The 25573-nt window shown below is 35.3% G+C and overlaps 1 protein-coding gene and 1 pseudogene across 1 annotated transcript in view; both read right to left on the reverse strand.

Annotated features, from left to right (window-relative positions):
* The window catches only part of FRRS1 (ferric chelate reductase 1), a 118245-nt gene that overhangs the window by 69255 nt on the left and 23417 nt on the right, over positions 1 to 25573 (reverse strand). The gene's annotated exons all lie outside the window — the stretch shown is intronic.
* Positions 1917 to 2772, reverse strand: LOC111720733 (annotated as a pseudogene).

Raw genomic sequence — 25573 nt, forward strand, 5'->3', positions numbered from 1 at the left:
AGCAATTGAATAAACATTTATTAATCTATTTTGCACAGTCCATACTCACTTGCATAACATATCATCACATCGCATCACCTCCCTAAAGTCATAGTTTTCTTCAAAAACAAAGGACAAACAACAAAGTTATTAAGTTACTATTAAAGCAAGTTACAGAAGATTAAGATAAAACCTAAATACTATCGATCTTGTCTTCAAGAAGTTGTTATGGCAGAGGGGAAAGGAAAGGTTGAGAGAAGGTGCTAACAGCTAGATAATCTCCAAAGTCTTTCCGTAGAAGGTGCATTTGAGCTGTGCCTTAAGCTAGTTCACCCTATAAAGGAAACTAGGACTATAAATAATAGCTTCAGGAAAACAGTTTTTGACTCAATATAAGAAAAAATTTCCTAATTTTGAGAACTCCGCAAATATAGAATGAGCTGACTCATTAGATAGTAATTCCCTGCCACTGGAAGTATTTGAGCAAAGTCTGGAATCCAACTGTTGCAGATATTGTAGATTCCAACTCCAGATGATTGGGCTAGATGCTCTCCATAAGGTGTATTTTCTCCTTTGAATGACTCTAGACCTTCCAGCTGAACAAGAGAAAGGAAAACTATTCATATTACATGACAAGGCTGGACCAGACAACCCCTAAGGTCTTGAGCAGGATTAATGGTTTAGGGTTCTAAGTATAGCCCAGATTCTCTGGCCTAATTCTAACATGGGGATTTCTTTGTCTTTTTGAGCATGTCCAGGGGCCTAATATGGAGCCTACCACATTCCCTACAGCAGTGGTTCTCAAAGTGTGGTGCAGTGAATTCTGGAGGGTCTCTGAAATCCTTTCAGAGAGCCTACAAATTCAAAATTAGGGTTTTTTTTCCTATTTTTGATATATATCTATTATGTAATCCATATAAACAAAAACTCTTTGGACATATTCTCAATAGTTGTTAATACTGTAAAGATACTGAGAACAAGAGTTTGTGTGAATACATCCAACCATTCCTGGAACTATGCTCAAAAAGTTATCAAACTGTGCATATACTTTGATCCAGCAGTGTTACTACTGGGCTTATATACCAAAGAGATCATAAAGGATGGAAAGGGATCTGTATGTGCAGGAATGTTTGTGGCAGCCCTCTTTGTAGTGGCCAGAAACTGGAAACTGAATGGATGCCCATCCATTGGAAAATGGCTGAATAAATTGTGGTATATGAATATTATGGAATATTATTGTTCGGTAAGAAATGACCAGTAGGATGATTTCAGAAAGGCCTGGAGAGACTTACACAAACTGATGCTGAGTGAAACAAGCAGGGCCAGGAGATCATTATATACTTCAACAACAATACTATATGATGATCAATTCTGATGGACCTGGCCATCTTCAGCAATGAGATAAACCAAGTCAGTTCCAATGGAGCAGTAATGAACTGAATCAGCTACGCTCAGCGAAAGAATTCTGGGAGATGACTAAGAACCATTACATTGAATTCCCAATCTCTATATTCTTGCCTGCCTGCATTTTGGATTTCCTTCATAGGCTAATTGTACAATATTTCAGAGTCCAATTCTTTTTGTACAGCAAAATAATGGTTTGGTCATGTATACTTATTGTGTATCTAATTTATATTTTAATATATTTAACATCTACTGGTCATCCTGCTATCTGGGGGAGGAGGTGGGGAGAAGGAAGGGAAAAATTGGAACAAAAGGTTTGGCAGATGTCAATGCTGTAAAATTACCCATACATATAACTTGTAAATAAAAAGCAATTTAAAAAAAAAAGAAAGAAAAAAGAAAATGAGTTTGAAAACCACTGCCCTACAATGTGGATGAGAATAGCCTCCTTTGAGATTTTTTTTTCCCTAAGAATTTAATTATTTCCACAATTTTTAGAAGTTTCATTGATGAACTGTGGGAAAATGTTACTTTCAAATAGCTTCTTTCATTATCCCGCTTAGCTTCTAGATCTTGATTTTTACAAACATATCAAAACATTTATCTCCTATACCAATAATCATTCCTCTGATGATTTAAGGGTCAATGTAGACCTCCATTTTTAAGATGTTGCTTTTACTTAGAAAGCTGTTCAGGACTGTTTTTAATTCTGAAAGAGATAGCTAAATTAGAACAGTAGTAACTGAGTACTGTACTTCTCCATGATGCACACACCCCCATGGCAGAAAATGTTGAAATGACTCCTGGAATATTGTTTAAGCAATCATTTTCAAGAAGCAACTTTGTGATGTTGGTTGAGATGGGGGGAATTTCACTTTTGCTACAATGTTACTTAGGATTTTGATCTTAATAGAAAGCTTTATATGAAGATTCATAATAGAGACAATCATCTTGGGTTCCTTCAAAAGTTTTATTACTCTTGAGTAACTCCTTTTCGACCATGTCCAGTTTATTCTGCTTAGGTGCAACAAGATAAAGAGCAGTATAAACTAGGGATGGGGAACCTTTTTTTTGCCAAAGGTCTTTTGGATATTTATAACATCACTCACAGGCCATAAAAAATTATCAACTTAAAAATTAGTCTGCTCTATTTGGTCACACATTTAATTAACTCATCCCTAATATAACAGCTAGAATTGAAGCTGTCTTGGCAGGGCCAGACCAAATGATTTTGCAAGTCTCATGAGACTTCTGAGCTGAATTTTCCCCACTCCTGCTCAAGACCAGATATTTGAAAGGGAGGCCTGATGAATTTAGCAAATGGTCTACGAACTGAAGTAGTGAAGCACAACACTGGCTGGACCATTCAGATACCCCAGGGGCTGCCATCTTCTCCTGCACTTGTTGGATGTCCTTCTTGACTTTTTAAAACCAACAAGACTGAGCCATTCATTTTCTTTTCTACCACCTTCTTGGCTATACTTTTTTTTTCCAATTCCTTTCTGCTCCTGGTGAATAACATGAACTAAATCTCTGAGAGGAAAAGGAACAGCTTTCCCCTATTCTCCTACTTTATTTCCTTGGAAATAGACCCAGGAGTGTTTGTTTTTGCTCTGTGTTGTTTGTTCTGTTCCACGTGCCCGAGGTGATACTCATAGGCTTGGAGTTCCAGCTATGGTAACCTTGGAGCCAAAATCATGGGCAGTGTGACACAGCCATCCTGGCATGGGGTGCCTAAGAGTCATGACATCCAAGGGGAATTTTGGACTTGGGAGTGGGGCTATGCTCTATAGCAAGTGAACTAAGCTGTGTACCTAACTGTCTTCCCCTTCTCAGACTGAATTAGTTCCAAGGCTGGAGGGTGAGGGCAGAAAGAGATTATGCTTACCGTGAATTGGAAGGAGTAAGTTTGAAAATTTGTGATCACTCTCTTGAAGCAAACATAAAAGTTCCTCTACATTACGTAAGCAATATGAAATCTGAGAAGACAATGTAATAACCAGCCTTCAAGTTCATCGTGTCTAAGGGAGCATAATTATCCTGTTACAGATAGTGATCAAAGGCATAAGTGCTCTGAGCTTAGATTTGAATTGTCTTTCTAGTACAGGAGTGCCACTGAAATTGGTTGACTTAAACACTAGCAATAAGACACACCCCATATAAATGCATTTTCACTAAGAGCCTGAGAAGAATTGTCAATAGTTCACATAGATAAATTATCCCAAATAAAAGAATGGTAAGATGTAATACAAGTCACATGTTTACTTCTTCTCTTTAGTACCATAGACATAGAGATAGATGAGAACTTAAATGTCAAAGACTTCAACTCTCTCATGTTACAGCCAAGAAAACTGAGACCCAGAGAAGTGCCAAGACCACAGGGAGAAAAAGCAGAGCTGGGATTCAGGTCTTCAGATTCAACAAGTGTGCTTTCTACTAAACCATGTTACCTCACACTTCTTCGTCTGGAGATAAAATCGTGGACAGTATAGCCTGAACAATACCCTGGACAGTATGATTTTATTTCATTTTTGGAATAGTTTATGCCTATAAACTGGGGGGGAGAGGGAGAATTACATTCAAGGGCTCTGATAAAGACCTCATTTCTAAAATATATAGAGAACTGACCCAAATTTATAAGAATTCAAGCCATTCTCCAATTGATAAATGATCAAAGGATATGAACAGAAATTCTCAGGTGAAGAAATTGAAACTATTTCTTTTTTTTAAATAACTTTTTATTTATAAGTTATACGCATGGGTAATTTTACAGCATTGACAATTGCCAAATCTTTTGTTCCAATTTTTCCCCTCCTTCCCCCCATCCCCTTCCCCCAATGATAGGTTGACCAATACATGTTAAATATGTATAAATTAAATACAATATAAGTATATACATGTCCTAACAGTTATTTTGCTGTACAAAAAGAATCGGACTTTGAAATAGTATACTATTAGCCTGTGAAGGAAATCAAAAATGCAGGTGGACAAAAATATAGGGATTGGGAATTCTATGTAATGATTCATAGTCATCTCCCAGAGTTCTTTCACTGGGTGTAGCTGATTCAGTTCATTACTGCTCTATTGGAACTGATTTGGTTCATCTCATTGCTGGAGATGGCCAGGTCCATCAGAATTGATCATCATATAGTATTGTTGAAGTATATAATGATCTCCTGGCCCTGCTTGTTTCACTCAGCATCAGTTTGTGTAAGTCTCTCCAGGCCTTTCTGAAATCATCCTGTTGGTCATTTCTTACCGAACAATAATATTCCATAACATTCATATACCACAATTTATTCAGCCATTTTCCAATTGATGGGCATCCACTCAGTGAAACTATTTCTAGTCATATGAAAAGGTGTTCTAAATCACTATTGATCAAAGGAATACAAATTAAGAAAACTCTGAGGTACCACTACACACCTTTCAGATTGGCTAAGATGACAGGAAAAGATAATGATGAATGTTGGAGGAGATGCAAGAAAACTGGGACACTGATACATTGTTGGTGGAGTTGTGAACAGATCCAATATTCTGGAGAGCAGTTTGGAACTATGCTCAAAAAGTTATCAAACTGTGCACACCCTTTGATTTAGCAGTGTTACTCCTGGGTTTATACCCCAAAGAGATCTTAAAAGAGGGAAAGGGACTTGTATGTGCAAGAATGTTTGTGGCAGCCTTTTTCGTAGTGGCAAGAAACTGGAAACTGAGTGGATGCCCATCAATTGGAGAATGGCTGAATAAGTTATGGTATATGGATTTTATGTAATATTATTGTTATATAAAAAAATGATGAGGAGGATCCAGGCCTCTGGAAAGACTTACACGAACTGATGTGGAGTGTGATGTGACGTGAAATGAGCAGAACCAGGAGATTTTTATACATTATACAATTATCAGGGGCAGCTAAGTGGTACAGTGGATACAGCACCAGCCCTGAATTCAGGAGCAAATCCTGCCTCAAACACTTAACACTTCCTAGCTATGTGACCCTGGGCAAGTCATTTAACCCCAATTGCCTCAGAAAAAAAAAAAAAAGGTTATACGATTATCGATTCTGATGGATGTGGCTCTTTTCAATAATGAGAGGATTGAAGCCAGTTCCCATGATCTTGTGATGAAGAGAGTCATCTACACCTAGAGAGAGGACTGTGGGAACTGAATGTGGATCACAATATAACATTCTCATTCTTTTTGTTATTGTTTGCTTGCATTTTGTTTTCTTTCTTATTTTTTTTCCTTTTTGATCTGATTTTTCTTGTGCAGCAAGATAATTATGTAAATATGTATACATATTTAACGTATATTGCATTATTTGCCATCTAGGGGAAGGGGTAGGGAATTTGGAACACAAGGTTTTGCTAGGGTCAATGCTGAAAAATTATCCATGCATATGTTTTGAAAATAAAAACCTTTAATAAAAAAAAAAAGAAAAAAAGTATTTTATGCCTTGCCACAATGTGCCAAAGATGACATGAAGGGAGGAGGAGAAAGGAATAAGCATTTATAAAGTGTCTATGTACCAGGCATTATGCTGTGTGCTTTTCATAAATATTATCTCATTTGATCCTCATAACAATTCTGTGGATGGGTGCTATTATTATCTCCACTTTACAGCTGAGGAAATTGAGGCAAACAGATAAAGTCCAGGGTCACATTGCTAGTAAGTTTCTGAAGCTACATTTGAATTTAGGACTTTCTGACTCCTGGGCCAGATCTCTATCCATTGTGCTAGCAGCTGCCAAGGAAAGTTATAGGAGAACTGGCATTATATCTTCCAACTATTAACATAATCTGGCACTTTATGCTTTAACACAAAATCCAGAATAGTATAACTGAGTCACTAGCAATTAAGTTTATATCACATCCAAATCTTTGCTGTCATTAAACCAATTAGCAAACACAAAAAGGAAGAGTGAAAAGCCCAAGGGAAGAAACTCTAGTTCCATCTGTTTAGACCTTAATTTCAATTCTAGGCTGGTGACTTTTAATATGGAAGCTATTAAAAAAAAAAAAAAAAAACCTACAACTATTCCAGGGGAGAAAGTACATCTAGATGTATGAATTTGGGAAGGCATGGGTTCAAATTCTGCCCCAGACATGACAAGTGTTGTGACTTTAGGCAAATCAAATCAAGCCAAGTCAGTAAGCAATCATTTAGGACTTAATATATGTCAGGCACTATACTAAGTTCTAAGGAAAAACAAGACAAAAAACAGTACCTATTCTCAATGAATTCACAGTATAATGGGGGAGACAACATGCAAACTATAATATGCAACCAAGGTATATACAGGGTAAATTGAAAGTAATCTCAGAATGAAGAAACTAACATTAAAGGATGCTGTGGAAGGCTTCTTACAGAAGATAGTATTTTAGCTGAGTTTGGGAGGAAGCCAAAGAGACCAGGAAACAGAGCCAAATAGAGAAATTATTTTAATCATGGGAGATAGCCAGTGGAAATGCAGTCAGGAGATGAAGTGTCTTTTGTGAAGAATAACAAAGAAGCAATTGTCCTTGGATCACAGGGTATATGTAGGGATGTAAAGTGTAAGAAACCTAGAAAGACAGGACAGTCCCAGATTATGAAGGGCTTTTAAAGGCCAAACAGAATGTTATAATTTGGTCTTGGAGGTAGCAGGAAGTCACTGGAGTTTACTGAATAGTAAAGTGACATACAACTTTAAATTCATTCAGCCTCAATTTCCTTTTCTATAAAAGAGAATTAATAATGCTTTCATCACAAGGTTGTGTTTTCATTTTTGAGGATCAGTAAAATTATGTATAAAAAGTACTTTGCAAAGTGTTAATTAAATGTTGATTATTACTAGTGTCATATAGTTGTATGCCCGACATCATATAATATGTGGGAGAGTAAGTGTCTCCAAATTCTTGTATATGTCATCTAGGTCTTGCTGACTCCAAGTCTAATATTCTAGCTATCCGCTACACCACTGTGACGCTCAAAAGCCAAAATATATTAGTATAGGGAAGAGATTAAAAAAAACTATTGAAGTTCTTAAAAGGTAATTTTTGAATTCTGGCACCATCACAAAATTGTTGAGTATGTGAGTGGATATGTGAAGGGTCTGGTCAAGCCTGAAAATCTTGAGATAAATTATCTATCAGTGGTAGTCCACAAAGTTTCTCAGTCTCTGCATCTAGAAACCTAGTGAAGCTTCTATTTGAAAGACTACATCTCCTTTCCATTGTTCCATTTGCCCTCTTCAGCAGCCTAGCCTATGTTCCACAAATTCCAGCTGTTGTTACCCAAATAGGCTGTTTAGGTATAGAGGCACCATAACAGAAACAGAATTAGAATTCACATCTTCCCAAAGGTTAAACTTGAAATTAGGAGGACAGAGATTTAAATTCTGGTTCTGACACTTACTAGCTAGCTGTGTAACCCTGGTAAAGAGTCTTAACCTTCTGAGCCCCAATTTGTGGGGCTAATAATATCACACCACCATCCCCAGAGTTATTGTGACACTAACATGAGCTAATATACATAAAGTCCTTTGCAAAGAATTAAAGCACTTTGTGTCAGCTATCACTATTATTATTATTATTCTAGTTCTAATACAAGTTTTGATTTTTTTTCCCAAGTCATGATGTCCTGTTAGTAAATCAAAATACCATCACTAATCAATTAGGTGGCACAAGAGAGAAAAGTAAGCTAGAATCAGGGAGACCTGAGTTTAATCTGGCCTCAAATACCTATTAGCAATGTGACCATGGGCAAGTCTTAATCTTAATCTCATTTTCCTCATCTATAAAATAGAGATAATAATAGCACTTATATCCCAGGGTTGTTGTGAGAATCAAATAAGATAGGGTTGTTGTGAGAATCAAATAAGATAATAATTGTAAAATACTTTAACATAGAGTCAGGCACATAGTAAACACGATATAAATGTTAACTATCATGATGATCATCATTATCATTATTGTAGTAGCATAAATTGTTCTCTCCATAAATCCCAAAGGGTTTGAAATAATAAGTTCTTGAATTTCTGAAAAAGGTCATTATACAGTACAAAAGATATGTTGATAGATATCAAACTGGCTCCAATTTGTCTAAAATCTAACTTTCCTACCCCTAAATCCCACCCACTTCCACTCCCCACAGATCTAATTTGGTAGAGTTAACCATTTGACACAACAGAACAAAGCACATGTATCACTTCTGCACTGTGATTATTTGGGGATATGGACTAGATCTGTGATTTCATTCACATAAGGAACAACTGGATTTGAAATTCCCTATTCCAATGCAAACTGGCAGCTTATGTGCAATCTTTGGGAGTTTTTTGTGTTACTAAGAGGTTAAGGCTCACACATCCAACATATTCAGAGACAGTCCAGGAACTCAAGCCTTCAGAGGTCAGCTTGCTATCCATATTGCCACAAGGAGTTGCTAATCATGGCTGAGCTTTACCTTACTTGTTTTTTTTTCCTTTTGCAAATAATTCAAAAGTTCCACCAGAATAAGTAGGACAGATAAGTCCCTAATACATATTTTTGTCTAGGAATTCCAATAATATTTGTTTACTTTTGAAATCTTACTAGCAAATAAATGCAGTTTAAAGGATGGGGATTCCAAAAATCAAATCAGTCACATTGTGCCGAGGTGAAGTGGGATACAACACTTTTGCTTCAACAGTATTAAAAATATAACACCCCCCCACCTTGATGACCTATGATTCTATTTGATGTGGACTTTGAGCTTATTCTCCTCCCATATCAGGAAAAGGCCCATCCAGCTATTATCAAACATAACCAAGTCCCAGACTATCCTTGTTTGCCCAGAGTGATTGCAAGGATGGAATTCTTTATACATTGTCTATTCATTCCTCTAACCTCTGGCTATCTTTAAACAATCTTTAAACAATTTGGGTATCTTTAAACAATCTTTGAGATACTATCACATCTTCAGACAGGTCTAGGATCTGGTCTGCCAGGTGCATTCCTTCTAGTTCCTTCTTGATCCCTCTCTTTGAGCTATCAAATTTTTCCCTGCTCGTGCTCACGCTCTCTCTCTCTCTCTCTCTCTCTCTCTCTCTCTCTCTCTCTCTCTCTTGCTCTCGCTCTCGCTCTCGCTCTCTCTCTCGCTCTCGCTCTGTGTGTGTGTGTGTGTGTGTGTGTGTGTGTATCTCTGCCTCTCTCTCCTTTCTGTCTTTCTCTCTTTCTCTCTCTCTATCTCTCCTTCCCTCTCTCTCTTCCTCCCTCTCTCCCTGACTCTCTGTTTCTTTCTCTCTCTCCCTTCCCTTCCCACTCTCCCTTCCCTCCCCACTCTCCCTTCCCTCCTCAAAGGGAAGTGTCTTCCCTTTAATGGCATCTTTCTCTTTACTATAACTAACTCTGATTACTCTGTTACAGTCCCCTATGGATTTAACCTGTTAGCCAATGGCACACTCAAGTCTCACAGCATATTCCTTTAATAGATTCTTCCAAATTCCTTTCCTTGGGAACCCTATTGCTCTATCAAATATATTTCACATTTACCACTATTGATGCCTATTTTACCTCTTCATTTAGGAACATCTTCTCCTATATAAATATCCCTTTTGTCAAAGAGAATGACCATTATGAATTTGTCATGTTTATTTCCAACTAGGAATTGCTACCCTGACTTCATCATGATGACATTATGTAGAGAGGAATTGGATTATCTTGTTATCTCCTAAAACATCCAAATTGTGCCAAACCAATCACTCAGGTCTAATCATTTGTCTGAGGTGGAACCCTGGATCCTCCAAAACCATAGGCTTGATCCAACTGAGCTTTGGTTGAAGGCAAAAAAAAAAAAAGACTAAGATAATGAGTTCAATGAAAAGTTTATTTCCTTCACTCTTCTGGCTTGGGATATGCATTTTTTTGCCTACTAATTATAGCTAGCTTTCCACGATAAGGGCTGGTTCTCAGTAACAGGGGAGCGGGCTTTTTGGGTTTGTATATATAATGGAGCAGTCTTTGGCTTCTATGCTGGAATCACATGAGATGATGTGCAGGTCCAAATTAGCTAGCAAGTTCATTCAATGATTTGTATATTTCCTTAGATTTTCTTTACCATCTCTCCCTTCTAACTCAAATTCTGTGATTCTTTGGTAGCTGAACAATAATAAAAGGAACTTTTTTTTTCCCATTTCAAGGAGGCCATACATGAGAGAAGTCTTGAGTCAAGGAGAAAGAGGACCTGGGGTTTTAAAAACTGCAAGAGATTTTAGTCCAAGCTCATTGGAAAGAACTGATTTCTTTTACCTTGTTGCTTTTACCTAGTTGAGACTACTCCCCACAGAGATGAATCACTGGACTTAGAAGCCACTGTTAGGCATGAGAACAAACTCCAAAATTTGGAATAGTTTTAGAAATAAATGTACTTAGTCATCTGGTGGAAAAGGAAATCTGGAAGACTTTCCTCCTCAGTCTCTGCAATGTTTTTATTATCCAGGGCTTCAGAGAAAAGAACTAAGGAAGACTACACATGACAGTTAAATTATTTTGTAGAAAGGAAAGTTCCCAGGCAAGAGCTATAGAAATGTATAAAAGAGACATAAATATTTTGTTTGGTGGAACCAAGCATTAGGTGCTTGGGTAGCAGCTAGATGGCTCAGTGGATAGAGCCCTAAGTCTGATATCTGGAAGATTCCACTTCAGATATTCATTAGCTGTGTGACCTTGGCATTTAACCCTTGTTTGCCTTATCCCCTGGAAGAGGAATCCAGTATCTTTACCAGGAAAACTCCATGGACATCAGGGTCCATGAGCTATCTCTGAGATAAGCCAATTTCAGTCCACATCAAACTAGGTTCAAACAATATTAATACATAAGTTGTTGTGGAAAATATGATATAATATTTCCCCACACCAACATCTCAGATAGCAAACATTTAATGTTCATGCTAAATGAGCCAACTAAGGCCAGCCTCAGTCAAGTTTACAATTCTTATGAATAGCAAAAATAACTAGCACTTATATACTTTAAGAGTTACAATGTGTTTTAATAAATATATTATCTCATGTAATCCTCACAACAACCCTATGATATGGTATTATTATTGTCCTCATTATACATATGAGTCAGAGACTAAGTGACTTGGCCACAATCAGATACCTAGTAAATGTCTAAGTCAGAACTTGAACTCAATTCTTCCTGACTCCAAATGCAACATACTTTCAACATCAACCAGCTCATTCATGAAATCTTACTGAAAAGGGATAGTGCAAGATTATGAGCCATATTCTTAATAACACAGGCAGAAGCAATGGAGAGAAAAGCAAATAAAATGAAAGCTTGATAAAAGACTCAACTAAGCAAAATTTCCCCACAATTATTTAAAGATAAAACTAATCTATAAGAAATGATCAACAGGATGATTTTAAAAAGACTTGGAGAGACTTATATGAACTGATGCTAAATGAAGTGAGCAGAAACAAGAAGACAGTGTACACAGTAACAATACGATTATACATGGATCAGATGGATGTGTCCTTTTTAACAATGAGGTTATTCAAATCAATTCCAATAGACTTGTAATGGAGAGAGCCATCTGCATCCAGAAAGGATTGTCGGGACTGAATGTGTATCATAACATAGTTATTTTCACCTTTTTATTGTTGTTTGTTTATTTTTCTCTTTTTTTCCTTTCTGATCTGATTTTTCTTGTGCAGTGTGATAAATGTGGAAATACATTTAGAATAATTACACATGCTTAACTTATACTGGATTACTTGTTGTCTAGGGAACAGGGTAGGAGGAAGAGAGGGAGAAAAATTTGAAATGCAAAGTTTTATAAAGTGAATGTTGAAAACTATCTTCACATGTATTTTGAAAATAAAAAGCTATTATTAAAAAAATTTAAGGTTTGGATTTAAAATTTGCACAGAAAAAACAAGTGAATGAAAAATGCCTATTGCTAGACAATAATATCCAGTTAGATGGACACTCATAGAATTCATCAATCAGTACTTATTCTTTGAATGGATACAGAAAACAGACAATGAGATGGACCTTGAATTAAGTAGACTACATTGCCTTTAAGAAATTGCATAGTACTTTTAATAATTCTGTTTCCTCCTGCAACAAAGGCTCATGTCAATTTAGTACCATTTAGTACAATTTAGTAGGGCTGGGAGGGATAGAACAATATAGTTTCCAAGGAACTGAAATTGAGGATTACTCAAAAACCAATAAAGGAACACTCAAAAAACATATGGTAGGCAAAAGCAGCCTGAAATACATTACTTATGTCGAATTATGTAGGAGAAGCTGTATAAACAAGACAGGTTGTTCATATAAGGAGAGTTAGAGATCATTGATTGACAGTCCACATGATTCTAATTCTGGGTTCTATCAGAGAGGGGTTGAAAGGGGAGAAGAAAGATATACTGGAGCTGATTAAGGAAAAGGAATCTTATAGTTGATTTGAAAAAACTTGTTTTTGTGAACAAACCGAGAGATTGAATTTGTGGAAAAGAAATTTGAAGAAACTGAGGAGAATATGGAGAGTATTACATACGCCCAGATCCTGTTTCTATTTAATTGGGAAAAAAAGATTGACTGAAGAATAATTTTGCAAAGGATTAAGAAGGAATCTGAAGAGAAAGACTCAAAGAGAAGGACTTTTTAAAAAGAGAGGAAAATAATTGGGAAAATAAGAGAAGTAAGAAAAGATCATAGGAACAAATTAAATAGTAAAGCAAATTAAGAGTGAATTAATGGCTAGGAAAATTGGTAAAAGCAGATCTATGTCAGAATATAGGGATAATGTGATAGTGGAAAGAAAATTTCTAAAAGCTATAAACTTAGAACTAAAAATAAATAATAGATAGATAAATAAATAGAGTTGAGGCAATTCCTGGAGAAGAAGGAACAAGATACTCTGAGGAGGAAGTAGCTCCTTTTTTTCAAGAAGGGATATAGCAAAAACACAAATTATGGAATGAAGTGAGTAGGACCAGGATAATAATCTATTTAATTACTATAATATTGTAAAGAAAAATACATATGAACTCTGATCAATGCAATGACCAACTAGAAGTCCAGAGGAACAAAGATCAAAAACAAAAACAAAACACTTTCCATTTCTTAACAGAAGGATATGTCAATGAAGCACTTGAAATATAGAGTTTAAGAAAGGAAGAGTGTCAGAGAGAAATAATCAGGGTTTGGTGCTAACAATGAAATTTTTGCATTCTTCTCAGGAAAAAAAACTGAGAATCAAGCCACATGTTATAGAGATTCATGTTGTCATGTGCAATTCTTCTTTCTGTTCCCCTTTGCATGCAGAAATGCTCATATTGTTGTATCTGCAAAATTAAGAATATTAAAAAAATTTTAAAGGGTGTAATAACTTACCAAGGAAAAATTCTATACTAAAACTGATCCTCACTAACATGCTAAATGGTATTAGTAGCTAAATGCTGCTATTAAGAGAGAGAAACTAGATAGGTGAAAATTATAATAACCTTGGGAAAGTGAGCATTCTCTCCTAAAGATCATGATTTTTAAAAAAGGAGGAAAAAAAACTGACATGCACCCTAGATTCAGAGAAAGCAGAAAAATGCTCAGAGCAAAAATGAATAAATAACACTACATTAATATTCACAGAGGAGGTCATTTCATGAGGAATAGGAAATTCCCAAGAAAAAAATTCTTAAGACACAAAGGAAAATAATTCTAATGAACAGGGGAAATGGAGTTGTCTAAAAATAAATAAATAAATAAAAACAGACTAGATTCACAAGTAACTCAATTTAAACTTTTAACAATATTACAAAAAGTGGGAACAAAGGCAGATAACAGAATGAATATAAGGGCGTGACATGGTCCTGAAAAAGTATATCAGGAATGCTAAAGCTTAGAATTTAGCTAAGGCTGATTAGAAAAAGCTAAAGTTATTGTAAAAAGCATTTGTATTTTTAGCAATATATGGGAAAACAGTAGGAACAAGGAAAGGAAAGAAATACTGGTTGGAAGTAAATTGGAAAAGGATAAATGGCAACATAAAGAAAACAGAGCAGTTACTGTACACTTTTTGTTTTGTTTCTATTTTTTCTCCTAAGGAAAATGATCTTTGTACTAGAAATAATGAACCAAAATGGCTAGCAAAGAAGCCTAATGAGATAATTAGAATATTTCTATTTAACCTACGTGTATTCAAACCACCTGATTCAAATGAACTACATCCTGAAATATTGAAAAGACTGGCATATGCGATCACTGAATCACTGATAATGATATTTGAAAAATTATGGAAAATGAGAGAAATACCACAGGTCAAATGAGAAGAGCAAATGACCTGATTTTCAAAAAGAGAGAGAACAATCTACAAACTCTAGACAGTGTGCTCGATTTGGACTCATGGGAAAATTCAAAAATCAATCATTAAAGATTGTAAGTAAACATCTAGAATGGGCATCGAACACCAACTCAGTGATCCAGGAACTCTTACTTAATAGCTACCAAATTTGGGAATATACATCTCTCAGCATACTGTTTGGTCACCTGTGCTCCGGAAAGGAAATGCAAAACAGAAGAAATGTTTCTCTCATTGTTGTATACCTATGAAACCTGAATAATATACCATTCCAGGGCCATGCCAAGAAACTGAATCACTTCCATTTGAATTGTCTTAGGAAGATTCTGAAGATCACCTGGCAGGTTAAGGTACCAGACACTGGTACCTTGAACTAAACTGCCAAGTATTCAAACTCTACTTCAGAAAGCATAACTCTAGTGGGCTAGCCACGTTGTTTGAATGCCAAATCTCCACACAAGGCAAGTGCTTGTAAACTGATCAAAAGAAGTAATACAAGGACACTTTCTCACTATTTCTCTGAAGAACTTTGTAATTAATTGCATGATATGGGAGACAGTGGCACAGGACTGCCCAGCATGTCAGGTCCTCATCAAAGAAGGTATTGTGTTCTATGAGCAAAGCAAAACTGAAGTAGTTCAAAAGAAACATGAGATGAACAAATTTAGAGACTCCACCTCAAATGTTCACATGGACTGTTGGGCCCAATCTGTGGCAGAATATTCTGAGCTCTTTTGGGGGGTCTGATCAGCCAGTCAGAAATATTGTAACTTAACTCTAACATAATGATGTCCTTTTGGTCTTCTTCAAGAATTAAGGACACCAACCATCCAACCAATCAAGAATTCTTAGTCCTTTCAGCTACAGCATCTTGTTGATAATAGTGTTTCTTCTCCTTTGAGAAGCAGTTGTAGTTATAGGAATCAGCTTTAATGGGCAACTAGAAACTTCTTTAACTCATTATGTTACTGTCTTGATTGGAAACGTCCATTACTCAGAATCACTAAAGGTGCTTATAATGAAGAAAGAAAAAAAAAACCATAACTGAGTGAATGATTCAGATTTACTTAGAAAAGAACATGTTCTATCTGCCATATGATATGACTTCTACTGTTGCTAAGAGAGTATGAAGAAGATCTAAATCTCCTCTCCAATTGCTGAGCATCAAAGGAAGTGTTAAAGCTTTATACTTAACAGGAAAGAGCTTTATAGCTCTTTTATCCACTGAGTTGGGCAATCCTTCCTGGCTCAGTTGACAATTATCTTCAGTGTCACCCCCTAGTTAAAAAGAACAATCAAATTCAGTCTAATCCCCTAGATACAAAGAGTCAATCAGTTACTACTACTGTCTACACATCCTCCTTTAGCAAGAAGATAGAGCATGTATGCCATCAGAAGAGAAGAGAACATATGACTACCTACATGGAAATGTTCAAATCCAGCAAATCAGAAGTTTCCTCTGATCACTTCTGCTACTAAAATATAGAGAGAAAAGGATTCAAAAAGTCAATCATGCAAGAAATATTATAGCAAAATCAAAAGTTAGAAACATTTAGAGCATTAAGGAAGTGTTAGGAAAAGCATTTGGTATGTTATGGTACAGAACTCTGAACTTGAAACAAAGGATGCTCACAAGATACTAAGTGGAATTGATAAAGACAATGGTTGTTTAGCATGGTGCTTAACAGTTATCTAGTTCAGTACATGTACTTAGTACTTAATATAGTTCCACAAGATTCACACCTATAATTAAAGAGCATATAAGCTTGGACAAACTGAACCAGAATCAGAATTGGAAGACAGAGACCGTGGTGGTGGTCCTCCTGCCTCCCCCACAGAAATCAAGACATGTTCAGGAGGACCTCAAGAAGCTGGCAGAGGCAGAGAACACAAAGGACTGGAGGCAGGAGCTCAAGCTCTCAGAACCAAGGACAGAGATAGGCCTCTAAGAAAGCTAACCGGGTCCCAGAAAAGGAGACAAGATTTTGAAAGAGATAATAAAGGATTTGGACTTTAACCCCTGGCTGTACTTGTGGTGATTACTGAACTGAAAGGAAAGCTGCTACAAGAGACCCCAAGGAAACCAAAACAAGAGAACGTTATACTGATGGAGGTACGTTAAGTTTTAAGTGATGCTGAAGACAAACTGAGAATTTTCCTCAGCATCAGGCTTGTATGTACTAGAAACACAAAAAGAAAGGCAGAAGAGACTTTCAAATCTGAATTATTCTTTCTTCAATCAACAAAACTAAACGGCCACATGATGGCAGTAGATGATGGGGATTTCTAATTTCCATTAACTCATAGGAAAGAACTGTTGTATTTGCACTATACAAGTGAGAAAAAAGGAAGTATTTACAAGTGCATACATATATGTAACCTCATTCTCCCTTTATTGGAGAACATTAAATTAATCCAAGAGTTACCACTAGTGTGTCATGCATTAATCCCACTAGGTTTATGATATACTTCACCCAATTCCAAGGTCACATAATTTTAGGAGATAAGAACATTAGATTTCCAGAGTAAACAAAATACCTACATTATATCTAATAGCTGTGTTCAATTATATGGAGGGCTCTACTGAAAGAAGAATATCTTTTTCTTCTTGAACCCAATAGACAAAACTAGGAATAATGGGTAGATGCTGTAAAAAGGACAATTTAAGCTTAAATTTAAGGAATAAAAGTTCTGAACAATTAGGACCATCCAAAAGAGGAATGAGCTGAACAGGAAGTAAGGAATTACCCATGTCTTGATGTCTTTACAAAGCTGCCTGTCCATTTTTTAATACATGCTGTGACGAGCCTTCAAAAAGAAAGTTACCAGTTCTAATAGTCTTGTGATGAAGAAAGTCATCTACACCCAGAGGGAAGACAGTGGGAACTGAATGTGCACCACCACATAGTATTTTCACTCTTTTTGTTGTTATTTGCTTACATTTTGTTTTCTTTCTTATTTTTTTTGCTTTTTTATCTGATTTCTTGTGCAGCATGATTTTGTTGAAATATATACAGAGGAATTGCACATGTTTAACATATATTGGATTACTTGTTGACTGGGGGAGAGGAGAAAGGAGGGAAAAAATTAGGACATAGGGTTTTGGAGGGGTGAATGTTGAAAATTATCCATGTAGGTATTTTGAAAATAAAAGGCTATAATAAAAAAAGAAAGTTCATATAAGTTGTTCAGATAGTCAACTGAGGACATCTTCATTTAAGGTTGGGGTGGGGGTAGCATTGTTGAGCTGTAAAGAGTGGGAGAATTATCAAAAGGCAGAACTGGTATTAGGCATGGAGAATGGAGAAGAGTCACTAGTGAAAATAGTTGCTCAAGGCTAAGCACACTGGTAGATAAGTAGATAAGTAGATGAATAGATAGGAATAGTGAGGAAAGTGATATATTATATTCAACTGAATATTATTACATTATAAGATATTTTTAAAAATCTGATTGGGGGGGGGGGAGGGGAGGAAGGTTACAAGTAGAGCTAGATAATCCCAAAAGTTCCTTCCTACAATGAAATTATGTGTTTATATCATCCTGTAAAGTGAGTGATTGTTCATGCAGTATATATTTCTGTAATCAGGAATAATGTCTTATATGGTCATTTTAAGCAGGTAGGTGGTTCTCAAAGTGTGGTCCAAAGAATCCTGAGGATTTCTGAAACATTCTATTTAAACAATATCTATAAATTTAATCCACACAAACAAAAACTCTTTGGACAGATCCTCAATCATTTTTAATAAAAATCTATTAAATTCATTTTTAATACTATAAAGATACTGAGAACAAAAGTTTAAGAACTACTACAGTAGAATGCTGAGCCTTAACTTGAGATCAATCTAGCTTTAGACTCTGATAAAAGTCACTTAAATGTTCTCAGTTTATCTCAGTATCTCAATATCTTCAAACAGAAATCATAACATCACCTATCTCCAGGATTATTGTGAGGATCAAATATGGTAATATCTGTAAAGTAAATTTGTAAAGTTAGCTATTATTATTTATTATGCTATAAAATAACATTTATTGATTTTAAAAGCTTCAAGAAATCTTAAAAGGCATCTAGTATGGCCTTCTCATTTTATAAAATATAAGACTTAGCCACTGTCATGCAGCTAGCAACTCAGTACTCAGTATGTGCACTACATATCATTAAGGAAATGTTACATTCAGCTCACCACTCACTGAGTGCAGTTTCTTCCCTTTTAGCCCCATACAGCACTTTTATCTAACTGCGTTTCTTCATTCTTTGTGTTCTTTGTGGTTATTCAAGAAAAAGAAGAAACAGGATGTGATTTCAAAGTAAGAATGGCTAGTAATTGCATAACAGTAAAATGTAGTTGATGCTTCATCTAGTGAAAAGATTCAAGTGTATTGGACCTTACAAAAATATTGTATGTGAAAAAGTAAATAGCGTGAAAAAAATTTTTTAAATGATTAGGTGAAATGCCCTAATTTTTTGGCAACAATATCATCTTCATGGCTTTCATTCTCTTTCTTTCTCTTCTCTAAAATATAAAAAAGAAAATAAAAAGAAGCAGGAGAGTAGAAAAAGCAGGGAAGCTGAAAAAAAGAGGTTTGTCTTTCAATTTATTTAAATAGCCTAACCAAACTAGATGAATCTACACTTTGGCTATGATAGAAGAGAGCCAAAATGGGGAGACGGGGGGAGAGGGGGGAGCGGAGGGAAGGGGAGATGGGGGAGGGAAAGAAGTGGTCTGGTTGGGCTTTAGTATGGAGCCAGTCCTGTAATGCATTTCCTGGAAGGACTTTAAATGCCAAACAAAGAATACAAAGAAAAGGATAAAAGAGAATGTTAAACTAATGAAAAGGAACCAAATTAAACATTCAACATTTATCTAAAAGTGGCCACATGATATAATTTTTTTAATGAAGGGGGGTTAAGATAATAATAAATATAATGATAATAAACTTTTTATTACTTTTACAAATACAGTGTAAAGTACAATGGAAATCTCCAAAGACTATCTAGTCATTATAGCATGAAAATAACTCTGGGTTCTATAAAGCCATGCCATCAGAATGAATACTCCAGCAGTTTGACCCAGCTTAAAAAAAAAAAAAAAAGGAGAGGGGGAAGGCTAGTACAGGATCACTGGCAAATCATGTGTTTGATGTCTGAGGACCAGCCCAACCAAGCACAAAAAGCCTTACCACCACAGAACCCATGAAACAGGAAAATCACAAAATTGCTATTGAATTTAATGCAGCAAATATTTATGAAGTGCTTAATATGTGTTAGGCAATAGACATAAAAGAAAAAACTCAAGAGTTCCTGCCCTCAAGGAACTTACTATTTACTGGATACTCAACAAGTATATAGAGAGGTAAATACAAAGCATAAATATAAAATTTTGAAAACTATAACCTGGTGCAATTAACAAGGACTTATGTGGAAGGTGAAAGATGAGCTAAACCTTGAAGAAAATTAGATAATGTGACATGTTAAGGTAAGGAAGGAAAACATTTCAGTTATGAGAAATACAGGAAAATATAGCAAAGACCAAAACACATCATCTCTGCCTCCCCTGACAAACCAGTGTATATTCTTCTCTCTTCATTCTCCAACTGGGGAGAACAGACTCAAACTTAAAGTGGCTGCTATACAATATTCTCCCTGCCAAATTCACAGTCAGTGAGCAAGCTGTTTCTTTGAGCAGAGAACTACAATTTGTTCTAAACTATTCGCTACTGGGCTAGATCAAACTGGTTGCTCCTCAAAGGATTCACTGATTAATGCAAACAGCTTCACTTATTAAATGAAGGAACTGATAATGGTTCTTCTGACTTTTTGAAGCTCACCAAGTCACAATCTGATCTGTTTCATTCTGCTACTTAATCAGCTAAAATCGGAAAACAATAAAATAGCAGGAATATAAAAAACAGCAAAGCTACATGGTGACTCCAACTGAGGAGAAAAGGCCACCAGAACAATGTCTCACACCTCTACCTAGAGGTCCAAAGTATTTCATCATCCTCACTGAAAAGATACCAGAGAGAGACAGAGTTCATCAGTTCGAACCTTTGAATACACAGTCAGATCTGGTAGCAGCCAATTAAAAGGAGTTTTTTGTCACCATGAAATAAAACAACAAGAAACATTAAGAGAATACTTGAACATATGCTGAATCATAAAGGAAAAGGGCTCCTTTATTATTAATTTCCTAAAGGAGAATCATCAAATTTCCACATGGTTACTGGGTCCTTATTAGAGAAATATGTATATTCTATGTGTGTGTTAGCTCAAACCCAATGCATACATACATATAAACTACACTAGATTACCTCTTTTAATGAAATGAACTCTTAACAAAATGGAACTCTGGCTTAGAGATTCCTGTCAAGAAACTACAGATTAAAGATAATACTGATAACGTACAAATCAACAAAAAAAAATGGCACAGCTGACATTGTTCCTTCCTCTAGTGTTAGCTCACAGTCAGCCATATTATGAAATAAAAACATTAGCAATACCATAATGTCAGATAAGAAGTGGCCTAAAACAATTAAATAGTATCAAGATTATTTGAACTACTGATCTGTGTCCACTATCCTTAATGATAAATCTTGACCTGAGTGTATATTAAACTTTTATGAAGTCATCATGGTTAGAGCAAGATTATTTAAAGATTAAGTTCTTGTTTTCTAAAATGATATAAATGTGTCACCTAATCAAATTCTCCTATCTGTATAACTTGGAAATAGATTTTTTCTAATTCACTTAAAAATCTTGTAAATTAAAGGTTTAGTAACTTTTGAACTCATGCATTGAAAATATAACTATGCAGCATCTGATTAGTTTATAAAAACAACTAGTTAGTATTAGGAAGGATGGACATTTATTAACTGAATTTCAATGAGAAACCTTGCATAACTATTGGATAGGATTGAAAAATGAGTACCATGATTTAGCTTAGTACAGCCAAGGATGTACTTTTTTCATTTGGATCCAGAAAGCTGTTTGAGATTTTTTTTTCAGCCAAAACATTTCTTACAAGCAAATATTAAAACTGAAAACTTGAGCCTCAGTGGAAAAAAAACCTATGTCATTGTTTTGCTGCCTAACCCAAAGGTGTATAAAACTTCTCTCCTAAAAGAAGCCTTTGAGTTACTCAATGCTTGGGATGGTTCCTATACTATTATTCATTCCTTGTTGTAAATTGACAGGACTAGCTATGTTCCCAATAACCAGGATCTGGGGACTGAGATGACATATGACTATTAAGTCTATTATTAGTCTGGTGTTCTTAACCTGGGGTCCACAGACCACAAAGACGATCATGAATAGATTCGAGAGGACTATGAACTTAGATAGGGAAAAAAAAAATCCTCTTTTTTTCAATATAATTGACTTCCTTTAATCCTATACACTTTATTTTATGCATTTAAAAACATTCTAGAAAATGCACATTAGGCTTCACCAGATTGCCAAAGGGGTCCATGATGCAAAAAAAGTTTAAAAATCCTGGGCCTACAGAGAGTTGTACTCACTGCTGATTTGGCTTCTGCTTAACACCTGTTCCTGCACATCTGTGGCAATAAACCTCAATTCACTTCACAAAGGTTAAGGATCTCTCTCACAGATTAATTTTTCATGATTTGTACCCAAACACTAACTGGCTTGACCATCAGACTAAAATGTCTATAATCATAAAATAGCATTTTCAAAAAATCTTTTATATTTAAAATCAAATTCTTCCTAGTTCTGCTAATTTCCTACCGTATTACATGATATACATGAAATCCAACCTCTTTCCTACTATGTAAGCAGGAAAAAAGCTTGGCACAATCACTGTAAATTGAGAGGAGCTTTTTTTAAGCCTTAGGCAATGAAAATAGATTTGACCTTTGTAGCAATACCATTGACCTTTCCCTGGAGGGTTCAGTTGATAGAAGAGTCTATGATGCTGCGATATAAAGTAACTGGTCTAGTCATTTAAAAAAAACAAATATTAAGTATCTGTTGACTTGAAAATAATAATAATTTTCTATCACAATTTTTATACATTATATCATAGTTTTACAAAATGTGGTATTTTTAAAATAAATATTTGATTAAGCACTTTAGCCTTCTAATCTTAATTTTGTATTAGTCTGGTCATGTGACCATCTACTAAATTTCTTCTGCACATGAGAATAACTGGTACTTATTTATCTGGATATTGTAGGGATTAAATAATTAATGAATTTTAAATGCTCTGTAAATAGAATACAAGAAATAAAACTACATCATATTCAGAAAAAAATTCAGTCCTTTTATGCTGCAATGCTCTAAATCCTTTACTACGGCACCATTATTACTGTATCACCAAAATATCATCAACTCAAAGTACTTTTGTACTATCTGCAAAGTAAAGACACATCTTTATTTACTTATTTTTTTTATAACAAATGAATTGAAGTAAAATTACTTTTTATTGCTCAATCACATTGGAACTAGGGGAAAAGGACAGTGGATGATGCACGAAAGAATATCAAAATGATAGATTTGTGCAACTTACCTTGTATAACCAGTTGTTTGTGCAACAACTTCTAACTGAAGACAAAACAAAACACTTCCCCAAAATTAATAGGAAGACTAGTTCTATGTTTAAACCAACAATAATAAGGCTCTCTTAAGTAAACTATTAATCCAAACCCAAAACTTAAATATGGACAAGCTTATACCATAATAAATACTTTCAGACTTTATGAATTTCATATCTATATTAGTAAATATATATATATACACATATGTTTGTGTTTATAGATAGACTTCATAATCCGTGAAAAACTAGTCTATAGGGCACCCAGCAGTTCATGATAATTAAGAAGCAGAATGTTATGGTCTGCTATATACTCTAGAATGCAGGAAAGTTAATTTCAAAGAGTTCAGAAGTAGATTCGTTGGTATCTCATGACCTCAGATTCTCAGTGGAAAATTGATTAAAGAAGGATAGGCTTTCAAGAAGAAAAACTGTGTGTGCTTTTTACATGAAGCCTTTCCTGATCCAGCTACTGGAATAGTCCCTATCAAAACTACTCTGAATTCATTTTGTATGTAATCTTTATATATACCTATGTGTACATATTTGTGTGTGTATGTATGTATACATGTATGTAATTTCCCATATTAGAATATAAACTTCCAGAGGGCAGGCACTGTATCACCTTATCTTTATATACAACTAGCTTTTAGCACAGTTCCTGACACATAGTAAGAGTTTAATAATTGCCCGTGGATTGATTGATGAAAATTACAAATGAATCTAATGATGATGGCAGTGGATAAGTCTAATGAGAACAATATGGCTACAAAGGAAGCTCACTGGCAAACTCATATTTTTAAAAGGCTGTATGTAAGAGATGGAAGTAAGAGTAGATAACTGAGGAAGAAGCAAGGACAGGTAATTAAGGAATATAAGAGAGCGACAAACTTCTTTCAAAATAGTGTTAGAAAGGTTAAAGCCTAATATGAACTAAAGACAATGAATGAAAAGCTCTTTGGAACTTTACATGACTTGAGAAATCATGGAGTCAAAGGAAGAGAAATTTAGAGCTGGAAGGAATTTTTGGAAGCTCTCTAAGACAGCTTCCTCCTTTAACAGATAAGATAACTGATATATTTTAATATATTTAACATCTACTGGTCATCCTGCCATCTAGGGGAGGGGGTGGAGGGGTAAGAGGTGAAAAATTGGAACAAGAGGTTTGGCAATTGTTAATGCTGTAAAGTTACCCATGTATATATCCTGTAAATAAAAGGCTATTAAATTTAAAAAAAAAAAAAAAAAAAAGACAAGATAACTGAGACTCAGAAAGATTGACAACATACTGCACAAAGGCTGGGATTTGAATGGTTCCCTGACTTTAAAATTAGCATTCTTTCTATTGTAACACATTGGCTAAGACTTTCACTTTTTACAAATGAGGAGAACAAGGGTCAAAGTTTTAGGTGATTTGCCCAAGGTCTCAAAAATATCAAATAGCTAAGCCAGCATTTGAAAAGCTTGGATCTCTGATTTCAAACTCAGTGTTCTTTTCACTACACCAGACCGAGAAAAGATTGGATCTATCTTTGGAGTAGATGAGAAAACAGTAATAGACAACTGAAAGAAATTATAACTATTTATCTTTTGGGTTACAACTGTTTTCTCTAACCAGGAAAATAATCTTTAGAATGAGAAGAATCTGGACAAAAATGGTAAACAAGGAATTAAAACTCAAGGTAGTGATTGCTTTCAATCAATTAATAAACCAGATTTATATTACACGTGATAATGTCATACAATATTATATCGTATTGTAACATACCATATCATAACATTTATTTGGCACATAACTAGGCACATAATATGAAAAAGTAAGATGGTTTAGGCCCCCAAGAAGTTCATTTTTTACTGGGGGCATACAACAATCTCATAGATAAATAAATACTAAGTATAATAAATAAAAAGTGAAGGGAGAGGGCATTGGCAACTGGAAGAATTAATTCTCCTAAAGGAGACAGCATAAGTTGAATCCTGAAGAGAACGGGGCATTCAAAGAGTTTGAGATAAGGGCTAAATGGAATCCAATCAGCTGCCAAGTCTCAACCTTTCTGTTTCCATGATATCTCTTGTATATACCTCCATCTCTCTACCTCTACACTCACACAGCCACCACTCTGATTCAGAAACACATCATCTCATCAGTTATTACAATAGCTTCCTAATTGGTTTCTCTGCCTCAAATCTCACCTCTGTCCAATATAATCTCTACACAGTGGTCAATGCTTTTCCTATAGTGTAGGTCTGATCATTATACTCATTCATCACCAGGGATACTACCTAATACAGTCGATGGAGCTCCTGGTCTGTGTC

This window comes from Sarcophilus harrisii, chromosome 4, assembly GCF_902635505.1.
Source record: "Sarcophilus harrisii chromosome 4, mSarHar1.11, whole genome shotgun sequence".
NCBI classification, from domain to species: Eukaryota; Metazoa; Chordata; class Mammalia; order Dasyuromorphia; family Dasyuridae; genus Sarcophilus; species Sarcophilus harrisii.